This window comes from Oxyura jamaicensis, chromosome 6 (assembly GCF_011077185.1).
Source record: "Oxyura jamaicensis isolate SHBP4307 breed ruddy duck chromosome 6, BPBGC_Ojam_1.0, whole genome shotgun sequence".
NCBI classification, from domain to species: Eukaryota; Metazoa; Chordata; class Aves; order Anseriformes; family Anatidae; genus Oxyura; species Oxyura jamaicensis.
In genome coordinates, this window is record NC_048898.1 from 7,720,968 (window position 1) to 7,747,834 (window position 26,867).

At 42.1% G+C, this 26,867-nt stretch overlaps 1 long non-coding RNA gene across 1 annotated transcript; it reads left to right on the forward strand.

The window, feature by feature from the left end:
- Positions 1–1,980: 1,980 nt before the first annotated feature.
- On the forward strand, positions 1,981–25,222 carry LOC118168865. Its single transcript, XR_004751827.1, has 2 exons — positions 1,981–2,049; positions 24,862–25,222. It is a non-coding gene; the product is annotated as an uncharacterized LOC118168865 (long non-coding RNA).
- The last annotated feature ends 1,645 nt before the right edge of the window (positions 25,223–26,867 follow it).

Here is a 26,867-nt window from a genome sequence, read left to right on the forward strand (position 1 = left end):
GGAGGGAAGGCTGCAATGTCAGCTCAATTCTGTCAGAGACCCATGGAAAGGTAGCCTGTGTAAGGCTGATAATCGTGAAACCACCATTTTCTTGTCCATTTTACTGTCACTGGTTAGCAGAAACATGCTCAACTCAAATTTCATCTAAGGTTTGCTCAGACAAAAGAAATACTGCTAGTTGGAAACAAACCCAAACTGGCCACGTGCTGTGGGCATGAGAGGTTCCCTGTGAGAAGCTATCCGAGAGGTTGCATCCACGGCTCAGCACTTTCTCCATGCCAGCCAGCAGTGGGCAGGTTTTGGTCAGGTTGGTGACTTCCTTGACAAGTCATGCAAATTTTGCAGAGGCACGAGGGACGAGGTAGTTGTTGTCAGGCAGTATTTTCTCTTTCCTTCCCTCTTTTCCTGGTCTGTACATCTGAAATGACAGTGTCAGTAAAGACACAAAACTGCAACCTGTGTGTTGTTACCACCATGAGAAAAGATGACCGAGGTAAGTTCAGGTGGTCTGAACTTCTGCAAGAGCACTGCCAGGTCTCCTTCCTTCCCTTATCACAGCTGCAGGACCAACATTTTTTTCTTAGCACTGTGGTTTGTTTTTTGAGGGAATGCTCACCTAAATGATAGCAATAATAATACAAACAAATGAGTTTGGACATAGTGAACTGAGATGGAACCATTTGGGTTTTTGACAGATATTCTTTTCAGTAATTCAAGAAATATCCGTATTTCTGGCTCTAGCCATTCTTCTTTTCCCTGATGTGACTTGCAAAAGTGCATGTTTAGACTGAGTGGGCCCTGTAGCCATCTCAGCTTCTCCCCACTCACGTGCTGAGCACTGGACCAGACACAGTGAGGTTCCTCTGCTCCCTTTCTTCCTCTGCAGTGTCTCTGGTGGGTGGGTCAGAAAGCCAGCAGGAGCCTTCTTTGTGACCATACAGTCTGGCCTCAGGCATCACACAAAGCTATCGCCTTCCAGCGGTAATACATCCTTTCTCTCACGCAGGAGTTATATTTGCTGCATTGTCGCTTTATGCTATAAGACATTTTTTCTCCGTCCTTTATCAGCTGTGGTTGCTGCAGCCTTCCATGGGCTAAAAGAAAGGGAACGCAATAACTGCTAAGGGAGATGTCACGGCCCTTCCATGCATTCATTCTCTGGAAGCTTTTGTGCAAGAAGTGAGAAAAGGGCTGTGATCTGTATAGAAGATACATATGGTGGGGGAGTAGCATTGTAGCGACACGATTCAATAGCATTTAGTCAGGAACACTTGTGAATCAAGAGGAGCACAAAGTACAATCTATAAGGATACACATCTCAAGGGGGGAAGAAAAAACGCTAAGGTTATACTGTTGGTTTTCTTATCGAGAAAAAAGATAGCAAGTGTGCAATGTTCAAGGAGACTGAGGAAGTCCAGTAAGTCTGTAATAATAGGTGTCTTGAAGTATTACACGGATCGGGTAACCCAACTGGACAAGTTTTATAGATGTTATTTCTCACTCCTTGAGTCTACTGCTTCTGAAAATAGTTTTAGTTCTGCAGCACATGAGGCAAGAGGCTGCTGTCATCTTAAATAACCTGGGGAAAAGAGAGAATAACAAAAATAAAAATGAAATTTAAAGAAGAAAGAAGAAATAAAACAACTTTTTATTCATATCATGGACCCTTGCTTCTCTCTTGTTCTGACTGGTGAAGAGCTCCAGAGAAGACAAGGTGTTGATAAAGTAGGAGGGGGAAGTTCTTACGAATAAAATTTCAATAATATTTTATAGGATATTCTACCTATATTTGGAATATATTCTATATAATGTTCTAAATATTATATAAATGTTCTGTATATTCTACAATATTCTGTAAAATATTCTGTAGTCCACTGGAATATGATTTCCTGTGAGCTTGTACCTGATGTTCTTCTAATGCTTCTCCTCACCTTTCCTCTTGCAGCTAGCGTGCGCGTTGGCTGCTGGGTGGATGCGGTGAGATGCTTGGCTGGTTCCTGACTTTCAGAATAAATACGCAATGGGATGAAACTGACTTTCTTCCAGAATGTAAGTAATTGTCTCTATTTGACACAGTTGCTAACTAATGTTTTGGGGGCTGGATATATTTGAAAGTCTTACCTCTGTCAAATTAGGTTGAATTTGCCCAAATAGTGTCAAAAATCAGTAGTGAAAGGACTGGAACAGACATACACAGATACACAGTATAAGTCTTGCTTCTGCTGGAAACCAGCATAAAAATTATGTTAACAAGACATCGTTTTAAAGAAGGGCCATCTTGGGAAGTGGCGGTTATCTTCTTCCATGTGTTGTAATTCAGGATTTGCTTGTCCAAAAAGAAGAGAGAGACTGCTAAAGAGTTTGCTTTATCTTGCCCATCACGTATATATTTTAGTTAGGGACTAAAATAAAATATTTAAGGTATCAGAAAAACAGGAGGACTTGTAGTGACTGTTCCCCCAGCAGACTCTTTCCAGACTGCTCACATATGTCAGTGTAACAAAGTGGTGCATTTACTGAGGTAAAAAGATGATGCGCCAGAGGGCTGCAGGACATGTTGCCTCCTCCCATAGGGCTGCAGGTACCTGCTGCAAGACATGCTTATCACTTTACCGTCCCTTTCCTTAAATAATAAATGTAATTAGTGTTGCTTTTTCCTGGCCTACATAGCTGGGACTGCTGGGTTTTATCTGAGTTACGGTTTTAAGAAGGCTGATGGGCTCACTTTCAATGGGAGATTTCTGATCACCTGCTGTGTTTATTCATGAGATCAGATGTTTCTGAAGACCTGGATTTTAAATATACTCATTGTACACGTGATATCTTGAAGGCAAAAAAAAAAATCTTGTCAGGAAGAGGTTTTTGATATCCAATTTATAAATAACAAATTAATTTAATGAATATTAATTCCTGATAAAACACTCAAATCAAGAACTGGATGCTTTCTGGGAGATATTACTGAGTTAAATGTGAGGTCCTGGTGTCTCTAAAGCCTAACCTGGTTACATGATGTCAAAGCAGCTGATCCAGTGGTCTCTCCGGTGGTTTAAAATCTTGTGATTTATCTATGGCATAGGCATTGTATAACCTTATATATCAAAGTGTGAGTTACGTCTTGTGCTTAACTTCCTAGTGGTACTTAGCAAGTAAAAAGTGATTTGTACTGTAAATTAGTGGCAATATATATGTTCTCTGTCTTTAAATATGTTACCTCTATGTAGTAGGTTCAAAAATTTCATATGTGTTGAAACTAAGGAAATATGTTTGTGGCATGCTACGATTAGAAAAAATCTGCCATTTGAAGAGGCTTAGACGTTTGCAGCATTAACATTATCCTTGGAGAGAGGGATTGCGATAAGGCAATTATAGATGCATGCTAAATTAATTAATCCCACTGCTTTATTATGCAGCTGATGTTTTTAAGAAACAATTTGCAGAAAAAAAAAAAGTTTCCTCTTATTCATCCACATATGGGATTTTCTTTTCAGTGATACATCTTGCTTAATGTCACGGATACAGAAGATTAAGTCCTGGGATAATAGGTTATCTATTTCTATACTGTAACTTTTATTGTGTTTTGTACTTGTAACTTACAAAAGGCAAATATTTGTATTATTCAGTGGACCTAATGTTTTCTTCTGATTCCAAAGAACGACAGATAAATAGGTAGTTTATAATTGGTGGTTCTTACTCTATAAAAATATGTATATTTTAGGTAGATTTGTGGTCATTTGATATGGAATGATTCATCTCAAATGATTTTAGCACATCCAAATACCAAGCCTTTAATACACTCAAGTTTAAGATATCAGGGTCAAGTGCCCAGGTTGGGCTGTAGCTACCAGAGAGAGGTCAGAAGTGCTCACGCCTCACAGGCATAACATGTCTTAGGTGCTCACCCTAGGAGGTGATGAGCCCCTTCTGGGATACCTGGGTTCTTCAATGACTTTATGGAGAGCCTGGAGAAACTATCTCAGGCAGAAACCTGCCCTAGCTGAGAGAGAAGGATAATTCGTACTAATGCTTTTAACCTCTTTTTTTTACCAGAAAAAAATAAGAAAACCAGGTTCATTTATGCATGCTGTATATACATATTTACAGAGGCATATTTGTGCCTCTGATACATGTGCCAGGCTCCGAACCAATTTAAAATAATTGTACTTTATAAAGCAGAGGGGCTGGGCTGGTACATGGTGTTGTGACATACTGGCACATCTCCCAGGCTGCCAACATGTACAATTGAATCTCATTTTTCATTTCTGTTCCTGCTGTGAAAAATAAGCCTTAAAAACATGTATTGAAGTGCAACCCAATGCAGTAGTGTCTGCCCACATTTTGCAGCCCCAGCCAGTGCCACTGAGCGATGTGAACTGGCTCTTTCATTTCAGTGGCTAGCTCCGAGGTTATATGGCCGCACAGAAGTCAATGCTAAGTGCTACTTTGCAAAGAGTGGGGAGGAATCCCATCAGGAAGATTTACACATCTGTCCGAGTGGCCCTTCATTTTCATGCAGGTGGAGCTAGATGACAGTACATCCCTATCTCCTTAAAGTCCTAAATAGCATCCCAACATGCTAGTGGGTATCTCCCCCAGCTGATGCTTAATTTTCATGCTAGGAGTAGATGTAAAGTCTAGATTTCTGTTTGGTTATGCTGATAATACCCTTGCAGCATCTACTTAGTATGAACAGCATTTTTGCCAGCTTTGAGTTAGATTTTGCTAGAGGATAAAGTTCTCTTTACTGTACTCAAAATTAAACTTTTGTGCCTTTTCAGTCTGCATTTGTTCTTTGTCTAGGATGATATGGAAAACATTAAGGAGTTCATTAAAAATTATGATTAATTAATTTTATTACTGTAGCACTTAGAAGCCCCTGCTGAGACAGGAGACCTATTGCACTGGGCACTGGAGGGACACATAAAAGAGTGAGTTTCTGCTTCAAAGAGCTGAAAGTTGAACCAGAAAAGACATGTTTCTCTTGGCTTCAAGGGAAACTGAATAAGGGCTTTTGTGATATTCTTGAGCAAGCTAGAAGCCCCATGTTTCATAGAAACCTTTTCTTTCTCATTCTGCAGTTTCATAAAAAATACATGATGAATGAACCCGGATTCAATTTTCAATTAAAAGAATCTCAGACTATCTGGTGCTCTTTCTCCCCACAGCCCGCTCCTTTTGCTTTCTTCATTCTTCCTCTGCAGGATCTGTACAACAGCCCTGTGCCCCCTGTTCAGCTAACCTTTTCAGACAGCTGCGTTTGTGTCTTGTCATCACATTTTTCATAGTGGATTTTCACATTTCAAAAGGGGTTCTACTTCTCATTTTTGTTAGCTCTGTAGTTACTTGAAAACATCCAAAACTTGCAAAGTAGAGAAAAAGAAAAGGAGGAAGGCCTAGAAAAAGAAAAGGAGAATGGCCTCCCCTCCCTCAGCCGCCTTTCTGCTGCTGCTGGTAGCAAAGGAGTTGGAGAAATGCAGCATGAGAAGTGCAACAGTTACACTTAACAGTTATGCTCTCTTTTACCACTACCTTGAGTCAATTTTCCATCATTGTACAATGGGAAATGAAAAAAAGGAAGGGAGCAGCACTGAAGGTTATTGCCTTTGTTCATGCAAAGGCAGAGAGAAATCTGCCTTGAGAAACAGGAGAGATCAGCAAGCTGCTGAGTTCACAAAATAAATTCTAGCATTGTGCTCAGATTTAGCCTTCTATTTCCTAAGTTTCTGCTTCGCATCCAGTGAGTTGTCCCTCTGAGCTCTCTCCTACCAGCCTAAGAAGTCGGGAAGAAGCTGGACCGAAAGGACAAGGCTGGTGGCAGCGTGGGGCAGCCCCAGAGGGTGCCACGCATGCCGCCAGGTGTCTGATCAGCACAGACAGTGCCCGAGCAGCTGCCAGCCTTGCGCCATCGCTTCTCAGAGGAGGCGGCTTTGTTTCAGCTTGACTACTGCTCCCCGATAATCTGCGAGGATGGAAGGGAATTCAAAGCAGCATTGGGCTGAGTGTTAATCAAATGCACAGTAGTTCCTTGCAACTCTCTCTGATCTCCAGTGCCTTTAATCTTGCACTAAATTTTGGTTGGGTTTCTCTCTGTTGTACGCCTCCCCAGGGAGATGGCAGTCAGGGGGCTGAGGGAGGCTGCCCGGGCCAGTTGAAGTATCAGGGGGCCTGCTTGAGGCCACTGTGAAGGAAAAAAATAAAAAATAAAAAAATAAAAAAATGAGTTCACAGATGCTCTAATCTATTTTCTCTTATGAAGAACAAGCTGATGCTTTTAAATTAAGTAGAGCAAGTGGCTAAATCACCTTCTGAAAACAAACTACTGAACAGAAACACAATCTCTCTCCCAGGAATTTCTGTAGATGACAACCAAGTCCCCTGTAATCTCTCTCTGACACACAAAACTTCAGCTTTCTGTGGGATCAGGTGAATTATATTAGCTGACTCAGGCGCTCACACGGATGAGTTGTGTCTGCTCCAAGCACCTGGCTTTCAGGGCTGTAAGCACCATTTCCTGCTCTGAGCAGGAGGTGCCGCAGTCCCAAATCAGTCGCGAGGCTCATTATTTAGGAATCATTTAGGAAATAGCACAACAAGATGGAGTGCTCTTAGCTGCTACTCAGATGGCGTGGCAGCACGTGAGGCCTGTGGGCCACGAGCACCTGCCTCCCCGCACCTGCCTCCTGCACCACACACGCGTCCAGCGACCCTGGCCAACCGAGCTGCCGTGATGGCAAACTCACCAATGGGCTTGTAATAATTCCTGTAGTCCAAGAGAGAAGATGTCTGGATTAAATTTGAAGTGAAGGTGAAAGTGGGAAGGGTATTATAGCCCAGGTATAGGAGACTGGCAGACGAAAAAGAGAAGGTAGGCGTAATAGGATGAGTAGATTATTTTGCTCATTTGTTTGCTTTTCTAATGCCTTAGATGCTTCATGTTCTGCTGTTTCCGGCTTCTTGGTGTGTGCCTCAGTTTAAATTTTCATGGCACTCGTTTTGCTGCTTAGCTGTGTCATGTTGTGCTACCTGTAGCACCCCGGATCAAAACTTAATAATGGAACAAACACAACAATCACTTTAATGCTGCCCCTGTTTCATTATTCAGTGTGCTACGTCACAGGCTGCTGACAAAGAAGATCCTGAAATTAAATTTAAAGGCATATTTACATAAGGAGTATGTGTGGGAGGGGGAGTTAGTCAATTTGGTGGTTTTTTTCTGTGTTCTCTGTTCTCCTCCTGGGAGAAGGAGTCCTCCCTCAGTACAAGAATAAAATGGTAAGGCACAAACACAAGTTGTCAAAGTACTACTTCATACACAAAAAACCTATCTTTAAACTCTGCTTCTTTTATTTTAGGAAGGTTTGTATCAACCTTATGTTTAATGTTTCCTTTTTTGTGCCATTGCACCTTCTTAAACAAGATTTTAAAAAGGAGGCAGATAGTCTTGGTGTAGTGGCTTGATACTGAGTGGAAGCAAGATTGTGCTGTTTGTCATTATACAGTGAAATATTTACAATTAGTTGGTGTCCTGACTTAGGAAAATAGCTAGACTATCTTAGAGGCTTTTCTTTCTTCACACAAATGCTGGGAATACTATGAATGGCACAATTTGGCAAAATATTGAGCATGCAAATGAGCACAGGAATAAATATACAGGCAAGCTGATCACAATATGAAGTCATACTGATCATTCATTTGGCATGTGTGGATTTAGTGCTAATTATTTACGATACTTCATACTGTGATAATGAATATTCTTTGGTATGCTTTGGAAAGGTAATGAAATTCTACTGCCAGACTCTGACACCTTTATATTTAATTATCCATCAGTTATCACATACATGGCTGCATGGACTTAAGAAGCAGTAAGGTATCTCTGCACAGGGTGAAGAGGAGCAGACTTTGACTCTTTGGAGAAAAAAGAAAAAAAAAAAAAAAGCCCAAATTGGACATATATCTTGTATAGGATACAATACGTTCTAACGAAGGGTTTTGCACTGATGTCCTATGGAAGCAAGAAATATATCTATTTTGATTTCAAGAGGTGTCTTGCTGGAAGGGGTTATCAAAAAGAACTCCAGCAGAGGACACAAAAGCATTTAGAAAAAGCACAATGAATTTTGACTGCCTTTGAATCTATTTATCAAAGCCATTGCCGTTCCCATTTCAACGCAGGTGGAACAATAATAAATATCGAACAAAGCAACTCAATCTGTATTCAGAGCATTTCAATACATGGAAAGTTAAATACAAAGAAAGAAAGCTTGCAGAGTCATACCTATTGACTCCTGCTACTTCTATTCCTCGTTGAAAATGAATGGTGGATAGCGCATAAAGATTGGCAAGATGTTTACATTACCATGATTAACATATAATAAGCAGCACCGTCAGTAACGTGACTTTATTATTTAACTGGATCAACAGTGTTCTGCATCATAGGAACATAATTCAGCTGTAAACCTTGACACTTCCTTTCATTTTAAGTGACTAATGCCACATGTCAACTTTCAAACTGATTGGATCCATATTATTTCCCTAACTGCTGTTTATCCCTGCAGGAGGGTCTTTGTGCCCCTGTATGGTAAAGCAGAACTGCCTCTTCTGTGGAGGACAGGAATCCGCATTCAAGTTTTGTCTTGGCTTGCACAGGAGTCATTCCCTGGGAGAAGCCCAGTATGGCACCAGCAGCTTGCTGTCTGCTCCTGGTTCGTAATTACAGTGTCTGCACACCCTTCTTCCCTTGGGGTTTTCTCCCACTGTCCCTATATGCTTAAAGAACATTTCTGGAGGGGATTTCACCTCATTCAGGCAGGGTTGCAGCAGAGGCTGTAAGCCCACCAGGCACTCCGCAGAGGCTGCTCTGATGAAACCCTCCCTCAAAGGCAGGCTAGATTGTGCGTAATTCTGACTTTGACCAGAAATTGAAAGCAGGTCCTCAACGATATTGAAAAAATAATACACAGGAACAAAAAACATGTTGGATTGTTATAAAATGCAGTTACACATGCAAAGGACATCACAAGGTCATGAAAAAATGAATAATGCTCAGTTAACTGCTGCTGTCTGGAAAAGAAAAAAAAAAAAAGAGAGAGAAATCCTAGTCCAAATTTGCAATGGATGTGTCTTCTGGCCAGATCTAAAGTGCTCTGAGACCAAAACCAGAAAGCTCTCATTGCCTTCATTGCCTCCTCTGGCTTTTGGGTACAGCCATCAGGTAGAAACGAGTCTTTCAACCACATGATTAGTGCCTTGCAGCAGACGATAAAAAAAAAATCAGTTTCTCTCTTTTGTCTTGATATTTCCAAGGCTTACTGGTTCTGTCTGATTTCACCTAGCATTCAGCAAAGAGCCTAGCACGTTGCTGTTTGCTTCTGGTCATTCGATGTGTCCTTTGGGCAGTCACGCAGGCGTTTCTCATTTCAGACATCCTCAATTGCCGCGTGCTGCAGCACTTTCACAAAGCTGGTTCAGACCCTTAGAGCAAAGCAAAGAAGTGGATTTTAATTTTGAGTTGCAGCTGCTGTTGTCAAAGTTCACTGCATTAAGCATGGATTTTGTTTTCACTGCTCTCTCCTAATGCCAGGAATAACATAAACTATGAAACACGTGTGCTTAATGTAAGTAAGGTAATGGAGAAATACATTGTTCTTGTTATTTGAAATGTCACCGAAGATCTTGGATTCATTTCAGTAGCACAATGAAACCAAGCTGCAGTTTTCACAAAGGCGTAGTTTTAGCTGGTTGCAGTGAATAGATGAAATGTTCTTTTGTCTTCTCTGGCTGTTGCTCCAGAGCAGCACAACAAAATGCCTCTGTGCTGGAGCAATGAAGATTGCTTCCTTCTCCTGGCTGCCTTGGGGTTCATGGGAGAACTTGAATAAAATCATATGGGAAATGAAACTGAATTGGCCAAAAGCCCACAGTACACGTAAAGGGTGACTGGGGCACTGAACATATATTCAGGTATGAGTTTCTCAGCTGGCTAACACAGAAAGAAAAGGGTAGTGTTGCTCATCCTCTTGAGGCTGTCACGAGTAAAGGTTTGCAGATTCTAGCATCAGCCTCTCCCTTTGTTCACCCCCTATATTGCTTCTGTTTCCATTGGTAAAGATTTTCATCTTTTCTACTCTACTTTCTGTGCTTTCTCTCACCCTCTTCATTCCCTGGCTGTGTGACTGAATAGGTGAGACAATACCAGAGACAATCTCCTGCCTGCCTGGAAGAAAGAAAGGGGAAGGTTGGTGTTGCTATGGAGCAGTGTTAAGGTTACTTCAATCCCTTTAGTATCATTCTGGCTGCAAAAGGGTTGCAGGGAAAAGTGGCTTCTAGATGCTAAAATAATCCTATTATTTCTTATTTTTTTTCCACTTCCTAATTTAAAATGTAATTTCTTCAGAAACAAAACAAATCAAAACAAAACTCAGCATTAAAAAACAATGATGTAAACTGTTGTAAAGTTCATCCTGTGTATCCCATTGTTCTCTTCCACACAAACAAGGGCAGTGCAGCCCTTTCTGTGGGCATATGTGTTGACACACATACATCATCATGTTTGTACTTGTATAAGTAGTTATTATGTCTTTTGTGCATGCCCATGAAAATAGCAGTGTATTTGTTGGGTGCCAAGATCTCAGTAGCCCACTGGAGCTCTCTCTTGTATGCTGCCCATGGGCAAGGTGAGCAGAGCCATGCTGAACTTCCCACCAGCTGACCCCGTGTTAAAAGAAAGGCCATCACCATGACCAGAACTGGAATAAAACCAGAAGGCCGTCACCTCCACCCTTCTCCAGTGGCCATGTTTAAGACATGAATATTATGGAAACCTTTTAAAACCTTGTAGTGCACACCTGAGTGCTCCCTCCTGGAACCTCATGCAATTACACATCTAAATCTTGTTAGCGACAGGTTCCTTTGTTGCAGGAATAGAATTAAATCACTATTGGAACAACGAGCTACAAATGATGAAATGGATTTTATCATATTACCAAGGATAGATTTGTAATCAAATGGAAGTTCTTATGAGTTGTTAAAGAGGATTTCATGGCTTCAAACCAGTTCCTAATAAGCAGATGTTCATGATACAGAAGAGAAAACATTTTTCCATTTTGGCACCCTTATCGGAAATATCAGTCCAAAATGCAGGGAATTAATATGGAAGGCAGAAGCATACAAATGGAGCTGTGACCCTCTTAGTTCCTCTGCTATTTCTGAATGAAATTTTCAACCTTGCCTGGCTCTGCAGCCCAGTTTCTTCTCTTGCAGTTAGGGAGAGTTCACCACCAGGCACTGGGCAGCACATACCCAGGACTTAGGTCCACAGTGTTATCAATCAGGCAACAAAAAACAGCTTGAAATGCCACTTAAAATCAATTGGTGAAATTAATTATAGAAGGTTGACCAAATATGAAAAGGCCCTATATCCTGGACCACGCTGATTTATTAGTTGAAGTGCATGAAGGAACTTCAATTGAAGGAACTTGAGATTTCAGTGAGCCAGACAATAGCAAGAGAAGAGTCTTATAGAAGATTTTAAAGACCCTTCCATGCAGTTGAGTTCCTGTCATTTCCATCTCCAACACATGCAAATTCAAAGACAATCCCTACTTAAGTGTTTGAAATTTTTAATGTATTTATTTATACTTTTGTTTAGCTCTTCTTTTTTAGCTGAAACACTTCATAAACACTGCAAAACTTGAATGCCATAACTGACTATTGCCCTGGTTTGGATGGGATAGAGTTAATTTTCTTTGTAGAGGTTTCTGTGGTGCTGTTTTTTAGATTTTTGATGAAAATAGTGCTGATAACACACCGATGTTTCAGTGCTGCAGAGCGGTGCTCCCACAGAGCCAAGCTGGGAGGTGCTTCCCAGCTTCTCGTGCTGCCAGCAGGGAGGTTGGGGGTGCACTAGGAGCCAGGAAGGACAGAACCAGGACAGCTGACCAAAGTGGCGGCTATCCCACACCATATGGCGTCAAGCTAAACAAAAAAAGCACTCTCCTACCAGCTGTTAAAGACAATCCCAACTGTAAACTGGTTGCGGTGGCCTAAAACTGCGGAGACGTGAGCCAAAGTCGAGTGTCCCATAGACTCCCACGCTTACACTGAGCTGGTCTGGCTGAAATGCAGCTACAAGCAGTTAGACAAAGTTATACAGGCTTAGCAGCCTGCCTTCCTTCTCATTCAGCTTTGCCTCACTACAGAGCCTTGGAAGGCACACAGGAAATACGAAGGATGTCTCTTTGCCACCTGCTGAATAAATTATTAGTTCCCTATCTGTGTGATCGGTTGAATGCAGTTTTAGATTAGTCTCATGGCATGTAAGGTCGATACCAGGAGTTTGATGCCCCAAAGTGCTGAATTCGGGTTTTCAGTGAAGCACAAAGCAAAAGCCTGTAGACTTTTCAGACCTTGGGATCAGGATGTTCTTTTTTACACAGGCAGGTTTCGGAAGCCTGAATTCACAAACAGTGAGATACCCAGATAATGCCAGGAAATTAAACAAACAAACCATTCCAGAGTACTTTTCCATAGAATAAGTAGCAGGAAATCAAAGTCATAGTATAATGGAAATGTCTCGGCTACAGCCCCTCAGTGTGAGGTAGATGATGCATGGAGAGAGTTCGGAACTGCATAATGCATGAGCTGGAAATGAATAGTTTTCACTTAAAGGTAAGATTGAGAAAACCTGCACAAAATTTAAGAGAGAGAGAAATAGGACAATGCTATTTTTTAAGGCTTTACTTTTTAGTTATTTCCTAACCAAATTAATAACACAGGCACAAGTTAAAATAGTTCAATGCGGAGGCACTGCAAGCTATTGAGCCTGGCAGTAATGGTGGTAATTCATCACTTCGCGCTTCGTGGTATTTCCCAGTTCAAACTGGCGTTTCACATCAAAGATAGAAAAAGCTGTCCTCTCTGCCCAAAATGTCTAGAACACTGTACTCTTATAGACAAGACTTTTGCTTAAGCTGCATACCACAATGAACATATCCCTACCAAGTTATCTTTGCATGTTATTGAAAGATAATCCAGGCCATACAAGGGGGTATAAACACTGCCTTTTTTTTTCCCCCTTCATATTTAAGCCCATCTTTGTGTTCTTGCATCTTTCCTCTTTGCTATGATAGCTAACATCACTAGTAACAAATTAAATGTTGGTGCCATAAATGGGTCACTATATTGCTACTAGGAAAATCTGACAGACTTAAAAACTGAGGGTAGTGAACAACAACAAAAAACCAACACAAACCAAACCAAAACATAAGATGATTCCAAAGGCTTTGCAGTTTTGGCCACTTCTCTGTCAAACACCATATGTTCAATATCATCTCCACCAGAAAAAGAAAATAATTAATACTTCAAAAGTCTCCAAGCAAGATTTGCAGCACTGCTGCTGTACTTTGCCGTGGCATTACCGTGGAAAAGTGTAAGTTTGGGGGCAGAGTAAAGCTGAGAATCTCAGCACAGTTCAGCTGGTCCTGTCCCTTTCCCTGTCAAGACTGGAGCTTGTTTTTCTAGCATGCAACACGTGGCATCTCTTTAGATGGAGATGAAAAAGTTACAGCTACTTGACAAGCTCAAAGACAGACCTGATTATATTGCCCATAAAACCTCAAAAATCTCTAGAGTTACCCCTTTTACTCTCACAAAATATTTAATTTGCATGTTGTCAAGTAGATCCACTGCGCTTATGCATTATGTCAGAGACGGAAGTCCTACATTCATGTGTTTGCCTTTTAGGACAGTGCTGTGCTCTTAGCATTTATTTTGACCTGAAAATCTAGTGCTGCACAATGATGGCAAATAAGTAGTGAGAACCTTGGTGGCACAATTCCTAACGGTACGTTTTCCAATACAAAGGGTGTGCAGGCATGTGTGAGGAAAGAAGCATTGGGGTGGAGGGAAGAAGTTAGGGACTTAATGAAAACCTTTTTGGCTTAAGTAGAAATACAATAATCCTAGATATGGATGCCAAGGAGGTTTCCACAGTAATAAGTAAAGTTATCCCCTCTTGTTCTTTCATCACCTGAACCCCCAAAAGTTGCATGTGGCACAGGATGACAATAATGCATGTGAGAAAAATCCTGACAGAGCCATCTGGCTGAGCAGAGCCATAAATGCTCTGTCACTGTCTGGTCTGCCATCATAATTCAACATTTTGCTTTGCAGTTGTTCCTTTATCCTAACTGTTCCTTTATCAAAACAATATTATTTTTTTTAATTATTATTCCAGCATAGATGTTGTTTTGGTAAGGCAGACTATTTTAAAATATGATTGTATTGTTTCTATCAAGCTGTCTTGTTGGTGTCCTGTTTTCATATTCCTCCCTTGCCTACAAATCCCAGAGCCTGCTTTAAGGCACCATACTTCCAAGTGGATTGTTTCCCGAGTTGCTTTCTGTCCGTGCCACTCCTCCTGGTCATCCAAATTGGGTGTTAACATTTCCATGGATTTTCATTCCTCATAAATCTCAAAATGCCTTAGAATCCTCATTATGCATTCTTAAAAACTGAGAAAACGGAAGAATATAGAGGAAGCACTTCGTCTGTGGCCACAGACTGAAGTGCTGAGTCTGGAATAAGACTTTAGTTTTTTAAACCAGGGAGTGGAGTCAGTGAGTGCAGGGCTGTGAGCACAGACACAGCCGACGTGCTTCCAGTGGGAAGGTGGTGTGCGTACCTCTCGCAGGGTGCGCTGCTGTCCGATTTAAATCCTCCTCTGTAATGCACAGTCTGTGTTTCCGACCCCAGGTGTGATAACAAACACTATAGCTTGTCTCACCTGCCTTTCCAATGTGGTTGAATAAAAGAATGCCCAACTAGGAGTATTATTTTCAGAGTTGATTACAAAATAGAAAATATACCAGATAGAACAGAATAACAGAGGTAGGTAAACAGGAAAGATTATAAGAAGTTTTCATTTAAAAAAAAAAAATAAATTTAGATGTTTTGCTTACATTTGTTAACATTAATCTGTTATTTAGTTTCATAGATGGTCTTAAGTCCTCAACATAGGCGCATACATCCTGAAGTGCTGCAGGGCCGAAAGCTGCACAGGATATTACCTTGTTCTCTCGTTGCCATTAATAATGTTGAACTATAATAATAGTAATAAAATAGTCATGAAATTATGAAACAAAACACTGTAAGTTTGATGGGCAATCACACCTCCAGTCTTTAGCAGTTATTTAACGTTCATGAGAAATATGTTTGTTTGGAGTAAACGTCAGCCCCGCCAGTATGATGGTAGTAGACAAAAGGCCTACTACTCAGCGTGCCACTGCTCCCTTCTGTGCAAGATGCTGATTTAAGATTTACCATTGCTTGGCTTCATGCTTGAACTTTCTTACCAAAAATGGGCCATCTGGAAGAGAATGTTTAATTTTGTTTGAGATTTTACCTCTGGGAAAGTAGAAAAGAAGAAGAAAGACCTCGCTGAGTCAGAACTGATGGAGATGTGAGAAAATGACGGAGTGTGTCTTGTTCAGGGCTTTCTCATAAACGCATGCATTACAAGCAACAGCAGTGGTAAAAACAGAGAGGAAGACTGGTCCAAAATGGAGCAATGGAAGAAGGAATAGCATTGCACTTTGCATTTGAATCTTTCTCTAGTCAGGATTCAGAAGTATATCCTTGGTCATTAACTTTTATGAAGTGCTGATTTCCCTCTTGGCTTCTGCTGGTCCCTCAGCCCTGCGGCGAGGGTTGTCGTTCTGCACACAGCTGAGCCAAGTAATTGCTCAGTGCGATCCTCCAGTACATTTGCTCACAGCCCACCTTTCACCAGCTACCTAATAGCTTAGAGACGGGCTCGGTCTGTCTGACTGAATGACCACTAATGACCCAACTGCTCTTAGGAAGATGTAGCATGGTTTTCTGCCAAGACTTAAAATGGTTCTGTTATGTTTAGTACTCACTGCGCGTATGATGTGGTGTCAAGCCAGCACAAAGCCACCAGCTGTTCTCAGTCATCTTTCTTTTCTCCCCCCTCCCATCCTTTGTGTTTGTAGCCTCTTCATTCACTACAAATTACCTGAAGCTTGTGTCTACAGCTCTCTTTTTGACCAGTGCAAGACAGGGCTGCCGGTGCTCCCAGTTATTGTGTTGGTTTTCAGAAAATAAAGTGGTTCTGAGATGAGAAAACTTCAACGATCTTGCGTGAGGTCCTTTCTGACAGCTTATAAGAGAGCACAGGTGACTCTGAAGGCTGAAGTGCAGTAATAGAAATCACAATTTCACAATTATTTCCCAATCACAACCTACTGACTACACAGCCCAAAGTCTCAAACAAACAAAAGAGTCCATGCTATGCGCTACACAAGTATATAGCAAGAGAAAGGGATGTATCGTAAACTTGCATGCTATACAGATGAAAGAAGGGGTTTTACCACCGCTTTTTCTATGTTGACATGGCTGGAGGACTCAACCAACCAACCAACCAATGGAAAATGGTAGTAATCTCTAGAACCCTCTGGGAGAGGATTTCTGATCAGATTACGCTTTTTTTTTTTCAGCTTGCGTAGCTAAAACTAGTATTTCCAAGTGTGTGAAAGCATGAAGGGTAGACCACAGCTTTAAACAGTTCTCTTGTTTCCCTGTCTGAGTTTAGGCACTGAGCTCAAGCACCTATGTGTCTGTCAAGCTAGGTGTTGGAGAGGAAAAATATTATTTCCCAGGTTCAGAGTGGTTCATGTCAGGGGGTGAGGTGAGCTGACTCATCCTCTGGGTCTGTGTCTTTCTGCCTTACGTTGGAAGAACAGACAGCCATGTCTCCCTGATGGCAGGTGGAGGGAACATGGAGCCATGTGTGGGACCTTCCACATCATCACAAACCGAGGCATGCCCCAGTGATGCATTACACGGAGCCTTCTGCTATACTTGAGACATAATATGGACCAGTTTTTACTCATTCTGCACCATTTGAGTGTGTCATTTCTGTGTCTCCTCATTGCCAGATGTCACTGTACGTGGCCAGAACATCATCGGCATTTTCCTCCTGTAATACTGCCAGGCCACTCTATCTGTGTGTGTGTAATAACAGCAACGTATGAAACGCACCAGTAAATGTGAAAATAGCCCTCCTTCTAATAAGGTATTTCTCCAGGCTGTATCAGACCGATTCCTAGAACAGAAGCATTTGGTCTCGTGCTTCTGCTGAAGGCCTCAAGCTCAATGGCCCTGTCTAGGAAGGGGGTTTCTTCTGCCACCCCCACTCCCCAGGAAAGCCAGCACCTCATGTTTTCCTATTTGCAACACTGTCCTCACACAAAGGGTAAGCTACCCTGACTTGCTGTCAAGGAGCAGCACCGGAATGCTGCTGCTCTGAGAAAGCTGGCAATGGATTGTTTGAACAAAGAAGGAATTCAGTGGTGCTGTAATCCCCCTGCAGCAGGAAGAAGCTGATATTTTAGTAACCATTCCCTTTTGATATTAACTTTTCCCCCCTCCTGTGTTAGGGGGATTATTTACAGATGATAAGAAAAAAAATCATATTTCCATGTCTGAAAAAAGTCTTTTTTTAAAAAGAATACCTATCAAACTTGCCACATGAGCGCCTGAAACAGGGTTCTCAGTACTGCTGCGTGGTGCGACGGAAAGGGCATACCAACTCTAGTACAAAACATGGCTCTGTGTTACTTCCCTGGCACCCAGTGCCCACAGGGGTCAATGGAAAGGTGTTTTTAAAAAATCAGATCAGCTTTAAAGAGGAAGAATTTGAAATCAGCTGTGCAAGCACTTCACAGAGAGTCTTCATCAAAGTGTTCTACATGGTGAATGTAGTGGATGCAGACACAAAGATGCTGTTGGCAGGTGCTATTTGTGGTACATATGGAAATAACAAAACGCATGCTGAGAATCCTTTGTTCTGATCCTGGTGAGCCTTGCTGCTAGGGGAGTGGAGATGGAATAGGTGCTGGGAGCGTTTCCAGATGAAGTGACAGGGAGCACTCTGAGATCCCTGCCATCCTGAACCAGCCATTGGAGAGTTAACACAGTTTCTCTGCTTCAAAACTGAGGGGAATTTGTTTGAAAGGTGGCAGCTGTGCCAAGGAGAGGGCCCTCCTTAAATACTGTCTTCTCCAGCTGAAGTGCCCCTCTGTGAAATAGAGGCTGGGTAAGCTGTGTGCCAGAGCTGTGCCTGGTTGCTGGCTTTGCTTTTCATGCTCTTTCACATCTCTTCTTAGCATTTACAAAAAGATACCTCCATTTTCTGCAACCAGTAAACTCTGAACCTCTCCTTCCAACTGAGGACTCACTGTGATGGTTGTCTTTGGTTGAGTGCAAGCCGTGGGTGAGAGCTGTAAGTACTTCAAAACTGTCCAAAGCTTTGTAGATAGGAGCACTGTAACAATGCAGTTGGGTTGAATTAACAAGAGTGGGAGAGAAGGCTGCAGTTTGAAGAGAAAATGAATGAGGGAAGGAGAGGGGTGAAGGCTAAACGTGCAGCTGCTGACCATGTTCACTGGGTGGAGGTGCCTGCTCTGTGCCTGTAGGTGCTTAGCTCCACATGAGTGAGCTGCTTGGCTGCCATGCATTTGTCTTGGGACTAAGACTAAAAAGTAACGCATCAGTAAGAAGCTGTTGCATGCTAAGGCTCCCTACCTACAGGCCTTGTTCAAACTCTTTGTTCACTGCAGCAGGTGGTACCTTATGGAGAAATTGGAGGAAGCTTTGGGGGGGATATCTGACTTAAAGGGAAAGAATGGCTTGTGCTTTCTGTGCTCCTCCTTATACATTTTTGGCTTTCCAGGAGAATTTTGAGATTGATTACTTGAAAATAAGTTCTTAAGGGAGTTGATGTGCAATTACTAGTGTGATAGTCATCTGTTTTTGTATTTTATGCCTGTGTACCTCATGGTGCCACCCTCTACAGTGCAGTGTGGTGCCCAACTGTCCCTCACACCGAGCTCATGGCACTCTGGCCCCAGGTGTGCTGAGCTGGGATGGGGGGGGCGGGCGCGGGGAAGGTGTCCTGTGATGTTCCTGGCCTGGTTGGCTGTGTATGGTTATGGTTGGCTGCTGTTCAGTAAGCTGCCTTGGGAGCACAGGTGACATGCATCACTACAAAATAGGTTGAAGTGACTCCTCTTCTATATGGTCATGGCTGTAAAGTCATTTGACTTCTTTGTGAAGACTTGGGCCTGTTCAGAGAAAATGGAGAGGGCAGCTGGAACACTTACATGATTGTGGAAAAAACTTCTATTACCACAGCTTGTTTATTTTTTATTTTTATTTTTTAAGAATGGGTTCTTCATCTCCAAACTGCGGTGCTGGTTGGAGGAGGAAAAACTGCTCTCTGCTCTGCCTGCTAGAAGGAATATAGAGGGATGGGAAAGGAGATATGGATAGGAAGTCAGTTTCTGTGTCTAGTGAAGCTGACATAATCCATGATTGTGGGTGTCATCTGTCAAGAACTGGTCCACGGGTAAGATTAGAAAGAAGGAAGTGAGGCTTGAACCATAGCCTCTTCTCTCCCATTCCTGCCCAGATATTAAGTCAAGTAAAAATCTGCCTTAGCTCTAAGTTGTGTCCGTGTCCCATCCCCGTCTGCCCGCCCCCCCCCCCCCCGCCGTGTTTTTTTTTTTTTTTTTTGAAAATTCCCCTCTAACAGGTAATCATGGGTCTCTGTTGGATAGTATGATGCAATCTGCTAATAGTTGGTCTAATGGGATCGTTCCTTGATAAAAGGAGCCATTAAACCATGCAATCAGATCTCTTGCATGTGCCTCTCTGTGTTGAGCCAGCATCTTTGGGTAAGGCATATTCCCCAGAAGGAAGTCTGGCGTTCATCTGAAGATATTAGATGTCCACTAATTCTGCAAGTAGTTTCTCTTCTGACTTCTAAATAACACTGATAGAATCTGCTACATAAGACCCTATGTATTTGATAGCAAAAAGAAATCATAATTTCTGTAGAATTTCAGAGTAAGATGCAAGGTAGTCAATATGAAGAGTAGAATGAAAAAAATAATTAAATGAAATTAAAATTCAGGTCTAGCTTTTTCTACACTTGTTTCAGAGTCTGTTGTCATAGCTACTGCAGCATAAGCTGGCTCAGTATGTTTGCTTTCTCTTTAAAGGCATATTCACCTTTTTAAGAAAACTGGAGTAACAGAGCAAGTATCTGGGGAAAAAAATCAAACTTGTCCTTTGTACATACATATTCTTATCATGAGTTACTGAGACTGGGGATATTCAGACTTCAGTGGCTATTCTTCAAGACTGGAGAAGCAGGAAATGTCTATATGCCTGTTAAAGTGTGCACTATAGTGCAAAGCAGTTGCAAGCTTCAAAGGGGATACAATTTAGCATGGCTAATTCCCCTCAGTCTCAGTTCTTAACTATCTAAGCACACAGTGACATCAACTCTTGGCCCCCAGGAGCAACACGTTTCTTTTTCTGGGTTCAGGAGGAACTGAAAGCCCAGACACACCTCTGTAAACATTAGCCTTCTAATTGGCTTAGTTTTGCAAATATCTGTGATTGCTTCAGTTTTCCTTTGTACTGTTTATCCTGTAATCTGATTCTTTTATTTGGAAATATCTCTAGAATTAATTCTTATATCACATTATGGACATTTCCTGGGAAGTCAATTTAGATGAAACTTCTTGCTTAAGCAAAAGTGTTTTTTTTTTTTTTTTGTTTTGGTTTTTTTTTTTTTTTTTAGGTTTGACTGATTATTTGTTGGAGGCCAAGCATAATTTGTCACATCTGTCTAAGTCAATATGGATGTCTGGCCTGTGAGCTCTCTCCTTTATCAGATTTCTCTTGTGAGTTTGTTCTTCTGCAGGACTAGGGCTGACTTGAATGAGTTCCTTTGCAGCTCTATGCTTCATATGGACTCTGCCCCTTGGCTGAGCTGCATCTTGTTCTACAACATTTGGGAAATTCCCTCCAGTCGAGAATTAGTTTATGTCCACAACATGTCGAATAGGTACTGGCAAGTATTTTCTTTACCACTTCTGGATGACCTGACAGATGTCTTATCTCAAGAAAATACAAAATAAATCTTGCTGTGCAGATAGGAAATATCTCTAAAAACCATGTGTCATCCACAAGTTGATAACATAAGCTGTCTGCTTTGCCCAATAGCAAGCATTTTTCATTGTCCAGTGATTCTTAACTAAATGTGGACACTTTGAATAAATTTGAGGATTTTAAAGGTTCAGGAAAATCCATAATTTCACGTGTTTCCAGCACTCCGCAGACTTGACAGCAGTTTTCCTCCTCTGCATGGAAACCTGTTTCTGTAAAGCTGACTCTGAGGAATGAGGAGGGGAAAAAAAATGAGATGTTAATCAGCTTCAAGACAGTCCCTAGAATGCCCTAGTAGGCAGTCTTTTGACAGTAGGCAAAACAGTGATTGAGCAAAATCACAGTCACAGAATCACCTAAGTTGGAAGAGACCTCCAAGATCATCCAGTCCAACCTCTGACCTAACACTAACAGTCCTCCACTAAACCATATCCCTAAGCTCTACTTCAGGACCTCCAGGGATGGTGACTCAACTGCTTCCCTGGGCAGCCCATTCCAATGCCTAACAACCCTTTCAGTAAACCTCCCCTGGAGCAACTTGAGCCCCCTCCCCCCAGAAATGAATCACTCGCACAACCCCTGAGAATCAGCAAGAGCTGTTCATTGCCGGGACATCTTGCAGGCAAGTCTGCGGGATGTCCGTGGTGCTTGGTGGCTCCAAGCTAACTCCTGTGATGGAGCCTGAGCAACAAGTAGGGGGCTCGCTGGGCACTCCTATGATACTGCTGGTGCTCTCTGATGGCAGAGCACAAAGATGTGCCACAGTAGTCCCAGGTCTGTCCTGGCAGAAGTGGATCCACTTCCATCCATTCCATCACATCTGGTGGATCTGGCTCCATGGTATTCAGCATAAGGCTAAGCCAGTCCTTGCCCGGGACTGCCCAAATGGGATGCCTTCTGTCTGGAATGTTCTCCAGCCAGGGTGCTGAACCAGTCCCACACCACTGTTGGGTTGATTTTCATGCATGGGTCCGACACTGCCGTCTGCCTTACGGCCATTGCTGGGTCCCGCACTGTGTCCCGGACTACGGGCACGCCTCTGCTCCCCGCGGCTGTCTGCCTGATGCTCCCGCCTTCGCCCCACGTTACCGTTGCTCCTACGGTAAGGCCCAGGCCCCCTGTCGCTGGGTGTGTAAGGGGCCGGCCTGTTCCCCACAGTGTTGCTCAGGTGCATTCCTTGGTGCTTCACCCGCCTGCATGACTATCCTTGCACACCAAGAGGCCTGCTGCTCGCCTCGCTCTCCTAGTCTCCTTCCTGCTGCACAAGTTTAACACTGTTTTTTAGGTAATTTCATTCTACTCTTTATCAAAAAGAACAGAAGCAAGGTGCCTCTTTAGCCCTAAGTCCCATGTGTGCTTTGTGCTCCGAGTGAAGAATTTCTTCCTCACATCACATCTCATCCAAATCTCCCCTCCATTTGTTCAAAGCCATTATTTCTGGTTCCATGGCTGCACTCCCTGAGAGAGTCCCTCTCCAGCTTTCTTCTAGGCCACTTCTACGGGTAAGGTTAGGTGGCAAAAAAGCAGGACCTAGCAAATTGCAGCCTTATCTACCTTGTTCCACATGATGTACGATCTGAGTTATGTGGGATATACCAGTCAGAACTTTTAAACTGTTTGCAGAGGCCTGCTTTAGCTTGACTGTTTCCACATAAAGCCTACTGTCACTTACAATGCTTGAGCATACAGATAATCCGGACTGTGAGAAATCATCTGTTGAAGCTGAAACCTGTGCTAGATTGTAGCTTTATGCTCTCCTTCAACAAAGATATCTTAAGTTTTTTACAGTCCATAGGCTCGCTCACTGACTTAGAGATATGTAAATACTTCACTGGATCTGGACCTAATTAAGCAAATTCAATTTGTTTCTGCCTCTGGCTTTTGTGTCTGTTAGTTATATAGTAATTCATGTGGACTATGTCTTCCAATTTGTACTCATTTCTGAAAAATGAGATAATTAACTGTTTTCTTGTGTATTCATTCAGTGCAAGTAGGATGTTTCTTCACAAGATCTACAAAGGCATAAGGGGATGGAGCATTTTACATATGACAACTACATGTTGCATATCACCAGCCATGAAACAGTCAAATAGCTGTCTATGAGTTCTTCAATTTCTCAGCTACAACGTTAACCCTTCTGGCATTTGGTCTTCCCTAAGCAAAGCCCAACAAGGAGTGTGTTGGTTATCTGCCTAGGGTATGCTGCTGCTGAGTTTTTGTCTAGTATGGTCCCTTGTGTAAAGGTCAAATATACCATATTTTTCAGCGTTGTAAGTTAAGAAGGAATATTCTATGGCAGGAAGAGTAAGCATGTTTTTTGCATGTCTGAGGGAGGATTGGTTGCTGAAATCCTGTCCTAATGAAGAAGCTTTAAGGGATGAGTCATGTGTGCTAGAATGGGGCTTCTCATGGGACGCACTAGAGGTGTCAGCATGCAAATGCATACATGTATGTAAGCATGCGAACACCCACTGGTGCCATAAGCAAGTTGGTCAGTGAAACCAAATATCATAGGAAACTCTCTGCATCAAAAATCTTTTTTTTTTACAATGTGCTTTTTAAGGACTCTGATTATATGCTATGTTTTGATATAAAAGAAGTACAAATGCTTCATTTACACCAGCACTCCCTCCTCTCAGACACCGGTTGTGCCTAATATTGCATGAACACAATGGCTTTATGTACATCTTCTGGAGATGTGAGCAGCTCAGACACCCTTTCTATCTTCTGTCTCCCTCTTTAGGAAATACATCTTTAGTCTTGGAGGAGCTGTATCAGCTTTTCCTGAGCTCCCTTTGGCTGGGTGTAAGGCATTCATGGCAGGTTCAGCTGTAATGTGACTGAGAGGCCATGCCGTACTCTCAGGAGGACGGGGCTAATGGAAATCCAGCCAGCCCAGAGAGTAGCTTGATGTAAAACACTTGTACAGCACAGAATGATTTCACATCACCTGCAAAGAGGGCTGTAGAAGTGTGTGCTTGAATGGTGCAGGATGACACCAGAAAAAAGACAACAGTGCACCAAGGGCCCTCAAGGCACAATGCAGCCACACTTCTTTTGTTTCTGCAAACAAGCAGGTCCAGGACACAGTCAGCAATGCTGGTGCATTGTAAAAAAGTGTCTTAATTTAGCACATTTATACTAACACACTTCATAAAAACTGCAATTCACTGAAAAAAAAACTTTGAAGCCAACTCTACAGAGGCATTTTCCTTGTCAGCTGTCTTTGTGTTGCTGTGAAGTTAACATTGCCCAGCCATAAAACCCTACACTGTAGCTGTTCAGATCTGGAAATGCAGATCTTCGCTCTTTCTTTCCTTTTTATAAGGAGGAATGTCCAGCTCTCCCTGTTGCCTACCAAATGGCTCCTGGAGCATCTGTATCACCACCTCCCAGCTCTGGAGTGATAGGGTGGTCCATCAGATGAAGAAATCTCTCCTGGGAGAACAGGTCTTAATGGTGATAACAGAAGAGGCTTCTACTATCTAGGCTCTGTCTTATCCTATAAAATGAGATAGCTAAAGGAAGGTTGGGCGATGTAGCCTTTTAGTCAATATTTTGCTTAAACTGATCCTAAAGTGTAGTAGTAGTTGCTACAGTAACTTCTGTGTTATGCCTGATTTAGTGGCAACAAGCCTCCTTGTCTTACGGAGAACAGATGAGTAAACTGGAGTAGATTTTTCTCTACTAGTATTAGATCACATTTCCATTGTACATCATCTGCTGGAGTAGCACTTTGTGTTACAGCTTACTGCTTTTCTAAACTTTTTTATTGCTTCTTGAAATTCTTTAGTGATGTTTTATCCTTGTGTGCTTTTCTTTCTCCAGATCAGATCCTGAAATGATGTGGTGCAAAGGCGTAGAAAAACTCTATCTTATGAATAGGGGATGGCATCGCTGTCTTGAAAAAGTAATATAGTCGGGGCACAGGAAGATCAATGATGTTCTTTGGATGGGTGAAGAGATTTCTGTGAACTGTACCTTGAAAGTACAAGATGAAGCTGTCCCTGTTAGTAATTGAATTGGATGAAATGTGATTCGTTTGTTGTTAGATGCTTTCTGGAGCCCTTGCAGACATACTTCTTTAGGTAGTTGTACTATATTTCTCTAGTCAGACCTGTAGGCATTGAAGGTTTTGGGGGATGCTTCATCCCTGTATTGCTTTATCAACAATCTACCTTCTTGTGAACCTGACTTGTTTTGTTTTTGTGGTAAGCAGCAAGCTGGCAACATTATTCTCCCTTTGAAGATTTCTTGTTGGCATCCCTACATGAAGAAAAGTTCTCAACCAGCTGACCCAGGTAGTGGGGTTTTAAAAAGTCTGAGCAAAGGGGAGAAACAAAGATGTTTGAAATTCTTTTCTAAAGATCCTGTTAAAGTTGGAAAAATCATGATTTATCAAAGTTGCAAGGGGGATGTTCCAGTAACAGTGTAAGAGGTGCATGTTGTTCAGGAGTGAGTCAGCTGTCTAGAAAATACCAGTGACAGTACCAGGGAAAGATTGCTCTAGTTATTACTTTTGAAGAACATAAAGTTTTTGCTGTTGTATTTCATACATCGATTATAATTTAGTTACTCATCATGCTCTACCTTCTATATCTCTTGTGGACACACAATCCAGTGTTCTGTTTTTTGCTAAGTTCCTGTGATCTGGTTTCTCAGGCACACTGTCTACATGAACTCCTTTTGACGTTCATCAAACAATTATTAATGTAACTTTACCAAGCAGGTGTCTGTCACTTTTTACATTGTCAAAAAATCGCAGCGTTTTACTTGCTTATATTTGCCTCTACTTGCCTCACTTTTTGGATCTTTGAGGTGTCTCTGGATAATGGGAACGGATTTTTAGAGTCCTAATCATGACCCTGTGGCCTACAACACATGCCACACTTCAGTTGTCTGTTCAGAATTTGTTTCATTTTCGATGCTCTCCAACACAATCACATGCTGCTTGCCGTTCTGCCATCCTTCTCCAAAGTTTTCCGGCAGAACCTTTCCTACTTTCTTCTTCCTCAGCAGGAGGTCCGTGCTAGCCACGCATGGCCATAGGGCTAAGGCAGGTCTTCCCAGTAGCTGCCTGCATTGAAGAAGCTCTGAAGCTTCTTGCATCCTCCATGCAAGCTGCAGTTTTCCTGTTGACTACTTGTCCTCAGATTCACAGTAAAATGTCAAAAATGCTGAGAAGATGGAAGAACTACACATGATATGGTGGAAAACTTCATCAGCCAGTTCCCTGGTGCATGTACACATATGCCACATCGGCTTGAATGTAACTAAACTCACTACATTTGAAAAAGTGAAGCTTTCTCAAACATGTTTACCTTAACAGTTCAGAGCCTGAGCATGAGATGATATTTCTTCTTTGGAACTTCTACGGAGGAATTCAAAACAAAATATCATTCTATGTTTAGCAGTAGCTGGATCGTTATAGGCATGTATGCCCTCTTAGGCGGAAAAAAAATGGTGAGAAATTAAGTTTTAAACATATCAGTGATGAACCACTGGTAATGTAATAGTATCAGTCGTCACGAGCATGGTTAAAGCTGGATATTTGCAGAGTGTAACTCAAATACTTTCTGATTCCTGAAAAGACTCATCTTTTATTTGAGGTGTTCTCCATCACCCCTTGGCAAATATCCCTGGTAATAGTGAGAGTCCAGACTGGTAGTTTAGGTACTGAAGTTAAACAACAGCCCAGCAACTGCTCCCTGGTATTTGCAGCAACAAAGTATTTGAATGGATGACTTTGTGCAGTGTTTTTAGATATGAATTGATTTATTATGTCATAGCAACATCTCAGCAGGTGCTCATCAATTTTCAGATACTGCTCACTT